We start from the raw sequence: 5,403 nt of genomic DNA on the forward strand, positions 1-5,403 counted from the left end.
CCCCGACTCCCCATCCAGTCGCACCAGTCAGACCCGCTACAGCAACGTTTAAACTAAGACAGAACTGAGAATTGGTCCCACCGCGAGATGAGGTGGATTATGATGATGATGATGATGATGATGATGATGATGATGATGATGATGATGAATATGTCCCATTGCATGTCTAATCTGACGAGTCATCAGAAATCGCCACATGACCTGTAGATTTCCCTCAGTCAATAAATCTGCTTCCACCAGCGGAGAAGCTGCAGCGGCAGCGGATCGACGTGTTCCCGTTGTGTGATCCGGGCGGAGCGGACGGGGGGTTCCTCACTACATCAGCCCGGTTCACCGAGCTGCTCATTCATTCTCAATCAGTAAAGTTAACTCAGTTAATTAATCAAATTACTTTAAAAAGTTTTCTGTCTACGGAAGCCCAGCAGGTTGCATGGAATCAGCGACTTTCACCGTTCACTCCTCCTGGATGAACACGTAGCGTCAGTCGCTTGCACTGTCAGTAACTTTATAGCAGTTCCTCATACCACGCATGCATGCAGCGACAGTGGAGAGGAAAAACATCCCTCTAACAGGAAGAAATCTCCAGCAGAACCAGAACCAGATTAGTTTTATTCTTTAGTTTATTAAAACAAAACCAAAAAGCAGTACGAGAAACAAAATATGACAAGTTCATGTAAGTTTGGGACCAGTTCAATTTCTCCAACACATATGAACAAGGCTCATGTCTGGAATGACTTGATTTAAATCACTCTGTTTTTTTCTGTTTAAGCCTTGTTGTTCTCTTAAAACACTCTCGTCTCCATAGCGACTGAAGCGGTGTTCAGTATCGGATGCATGCAGAGTCTACAGGGCTCTAAACCATGAATGTCAAACTTGTTTTCATTTTGGGTCACATCAAGATCGAGACCATAAGGTCGGTCGTGGCAGCATATATTTATAAAACCCCTTGACAAGAGTTAAAGTATCAATAAATAGCTGCCACCGCATTCGATGAGAACTTCTTAAAAGTCAAATAACTTTGAGCATCTTTTCACATTGATGTATTTTGACAGAACAGAGATTAAAATCGACTTTGATTTGACTGAAAATAATTTTTAAGCACACAACTGTTATATTAATGGTTCTATTTATTCGTCCCTCTTGAGTCCAACCCAGGGGTCTGCAAATATTACAATCCAAAACGCCATTTCATTAATTAAGACCATTTATAATTAGAACTTTGGAGAAATGATAGGAAATGTGGTCATTTTTAAAGAACTGCTATTTTATTTCTAATTTGAGGCTTAACTTGTTGAACCAATTTGAATAATAAACTGAATTTGACTGAATAGTTTGGGAACTGGGGTAAACATACAACACACTGATACAAAATAACATATTTAAGACATTAAAAACACACTAGTGTTTATTAACAATCCAAACTGAGGAGGCTGAAGAAATGACAACAATCCAGCACAGAGTCAAAGAAGTACAGAGAGACTTATGGTGCCAAAAGTATTCACACCACTTCATTTTTCACATTGTGTCATATCATACAGCGACAAACTTCAATATATTTTATGTTACTGAGACTGTAGAGTGACAAGTAGTAGTGCATAATTACGAAGCAGTGAATCATGGTGGTGGCAGCGTCATGCTGAGAAGAGACTTTTTGTAAATAGATTTTGTAGCTGTAAATCTGGCTATAGATTAAGCCTGCAGCTGTAACCGTATGAGAATCGAATTGTTCAAAAACGAAGAACTCGAGGAGGTTGAATGGGAATGAGATCGAAGTAAAACACAAAACCCGTTCAGCTGACTGTCAGATCACATTTTTAACACAGTTTGTGGAAAGGAGAGATTTTTTCTTTCATTTTTCTGATTTTCAGACGTTCTCCTTCAGACTGGTTGAGTTTTCCAAAGAACTCACAATGCCATTCCTCAGTCCGACATACAGCAGATTGAAACCAGTCCAGGCTCTTCAGTGGTGCATCTATCCAACTCATTCCATGGTTTTCCATGAACATCCGGTTCCTCTGTTAAAACTGTCTTTGATTTTCACATGTTTTTCTTTCATAAATATGTGTGTCATATTCTGTAAAGGTCGGTAAAGCTACTCATACCTGATACAGTTGTTCAACTAAGAACTGTGATGATCCAAAGCACAATAAATTTCTTATGCGAGATATTCTTGTGTRWCWRTGTGTGTGTGTGTGTGTGTGTGTGTGTGTGTGTGTGTGYGTGTGYGTGTGTGTGTGTGTGTGTGTGTGTGTGTGTGTGGTGACTCAGGAGCTGCACCGTGAGGTGAGGTGTGTCAGTTTGGAGGATGACTGATTACAGTGGACAGTAATCCTGCAGATGGATTAGCAGGTGGTATTAGGAGAAGTGGGGGTGTAGCACACTGCCACCTTTGAACTGTAACAATATGGAGCAGCAGCTCAGCCACACATGCACAGTGCGGGGTGACCCACAGCGACAGAGGCCCCCCGAGTCGGGACACGGGTTTTGGCGATGATAGAGGTCTCTACCGATGGAAGGTGAAGTCTGACGAGTCCGCCTAATAAGTTCCCACGACTGAGTCTCGCTGAGATGAGAGTAAAAAGGAAAGAGAGAAAATGTGTCCAATGGAGAGAACTGTCCAAAAGTCTGACGTCAGACTCTGTTTCTTTGGTGTTTTTTATTTAAATAAACACATTTTTCACTTCCTCATGTGTTTAGAATTCAGATCACTTCTAAAATACTTTATTGATCAGCCTGAGAAAAACATATGTTCTTAAAGCAGCCTCAGAGCATGGAGCTGCCACCCAGAACAGCTGTCAGGATCCTGAAACATTGGGACCTTAGTCCAGAAGAGAAATAACTCTACTGTCAGATTATAAGTAAGTTTTTTTTAACTGGGCTGCTTTTGCTGTAAGGAACCTGGGTAAAGGATGAAAAACTAACTAATCTTGCTGTTTGTTTGTTGTGTAATGGCTTTAAACATTGTCTCTGATGACATATTATGTTGAGTCAAAGTTCTCCACTCTTTAGCTTTTATGTTCCTCCTTTCCTACATTATGAAAAAGATGTATTTATTTTAGTCATTAGCATCTACCTACATTTTAACCAGTTTTCAGATTCCAAAAAAATAAACACATATTTTGTTGACACCTCACCAAAAGTTAAATTAAACTTACAATATGTTTGAGTGATGAATCTTATTATAATATTTCTCTTTTTTCTTCAAAACGTTTGTTGTGTTTGTGTTTATTTGTATATGCTACATATAATTAAATGAGATGGCGCTCATGACAAGGCTTGTATTAGGTTGATAAGTACAGAATAATAAACAATATTTCATGTTGGAGTGGTGCTTCCTTTAACAGCAGGTAAATATTGGTGAAAATTAGACATTTTGTTCACTCTAGACATGTAAACATCTCCACCCCATTAGCTCATTTAAGATGTTTTTAATCTGACCTTGTTTTCGACATTCACCTTCTTCTCTGGTCAATTACACTTTAAGAGAAGGTCACTGACGACCTCTAGTGGACAAGCGTCAAATAACAGAATTCTAAGCAATGAGGTGATTTAATCAGGAAACCCGTTTATATTATTTCATATATTAGTAACAGCTTTAACAGATAATCAGTTTCAAATGAATTAAAAAATGATAAACGCTCACAATAACGTTGATCAACCAAATGGTTTCTGTCTTCCTGAAACTTACTAAGTTTCATTCTTGCATAACAGAAGCCATGTTGGTCCAATGAAAATTTAGCTGTGGGTCATTTGAGATTTTTTAACAGCAAGATTTTCTTAAGGTAATTAAAAAATCTATCTTTTAAATGTAATGCATTCAACTATCTTGTCACGTGCTTGCTAATTTACAAACCTCGGCATTCAGCATAATATGCATTACAAAATAAGTGGACAGACTACTTTTTTTGTAAGCTCTTAAGAAGCATCTTAGCACAGATTGTGAGTCAGTATTTGAGGTTGTGGTGGTCCACCCACATACAATAAATAAATAAATAAATAAATAAATAAATAAATAAATAAATAAATAAATAAATAAATAAATAAATAGTCAATTTCAGACCAGGTTCTGAAATTGAGAGCGTTAGGATGCTTTGACAGCAGCGTATATAGATGCAACGGCGCCCTCTAGAGTAAGAATTTGGTGTAACATCTGCAGTAATATGATGCTTTTAAGCAGTGGTCCCCAAACTACGGCCCGCGGGCCGGATCCGGCCCGCCCCCACATTTGGTCCGGCCCCCTGAACAATACCAGAGAGCATTCAGATTTTTTTTCATATACCGTATTTTCTTGACTATAAGCCACTACTTTTTTCCTAAGCACTGGGCTACAAACCATGCGGCTTGTAGCCCAGTGTGGCTTATATGTGGATTTTTCTTCAACCACCAGGGGCCGCTGTCCTGCAGTTTTTAGATGTGCAACAGGTACAAAACACTGGAATGAAATGGCTTAATTACCCCCTCCTTGTGTAGATCAGTTCTCCAGAGTCCTGCTAATGACATAATTATTCTATTCAGGTGTGGTGCAGCAGAGGCACATCTAAAAGTTGCAGGACAGCGGCCCTTGAGGACTGGAGTTTGACACCTGTGCCCTATTGCATACGCAATACTAAAGAATGACTGCTATCATTAAAGATACAGTGGAGAAGCTTTTTAGTTATCTTGCTTTGCTAGCAAAGTTGTTAGCTATCAGCTAGCTAATAGCACAACAACAACAACAGCCTAATGTCTGTATGATAAAAATACTGAATCGATAGTTAAGAACAGTTTTTCCTCACCTGGCTGTCTCCTCCCGCTCAGTAGTTCTTCAGAGAAAGGCAGACGCAGAGGCCTGTCAGTGTCTGTTGTATTTCATTACCTCTCTGCTTAAACCGCTACTCCGAGCTGAAGCAGAAACGATACGTTCAATGTTTTCCGTCATCTGACGAGTAACAAGTCTACTCCAGTTTATTCACCAAAAACGTTTTTGTTGTTGTTGTTTTTTTAATTCACCAAAAACTGTTCTGTAATCTGGAACGTTCGCTAACTTGAGCTCCAGTTAGCCGCTTCATCTCACTGCGCGAGAGGCAACTGCGTCATGCGTTACAGGCAAAAGGTCAAAGGTAACCGGCTTATTATGTTATACAAAAAATAAACAAAAAAGCAAATAATTTTAGTACATGTTTTTATATGTCAGAAAAGGGCTTAGGAAATGATAATACAAAAAAAAAACAATAAAAATTTGACCAAAAGGGCTCTTGGGGGCAAGGAGCAAAAGGGGCAGGTGCTCAAGCACCCCCAACCCCCAAACCCCCTGTGCACGTGCCTGGTGCTATCTATCTATCTATCTATCTATCTATCTATCTATCTATCTATCTATCTATCTATCTATCTATCTATCTATCTATCTATCTATCTATCTATCTA

At 39.1% G+C, this 5,403-nt stretch overlaps 1 long non-coding RNA gene across 2 annotated transcripts in view; it reads left to right on the forward strand.

Moving 5' to 3' along the window:
- LOC103476199 (uncharacterized) overlaps nt 1–2,167 on the forward strand; it is a 4,795-nt gene extending 2,628 nt beyond the window's left edge. For both annotated transcript variants that reach the window (XR_535422.1, XR_535421.1), the window contains exon 2: nt 1,869–2,167. This is a non-coding gene — a long non-coding RNA (uncharacterized LOC103476199). The remainder of the gene's footprint in view (nt 1–1,868) is intronic.
- The last annotated feature ends 3,236 nt before the right edge of the window (nt 2,168–5,403 follow it).

This window comes from Poecilia reticulata, linkage group LG14 (assembly GCF_000633615.1).
Source record: "Poecilia reticulata strain Guanapo linkage group LG14, Guppy_female_1.0+MT, whole genome shotgun sequence".
NCBI lineage: Eukaryota > Metazoa > Chordata > Actinopteri > Cyprinodontiformes > Poeciliidae > Poecilia > Poecilia reticulata.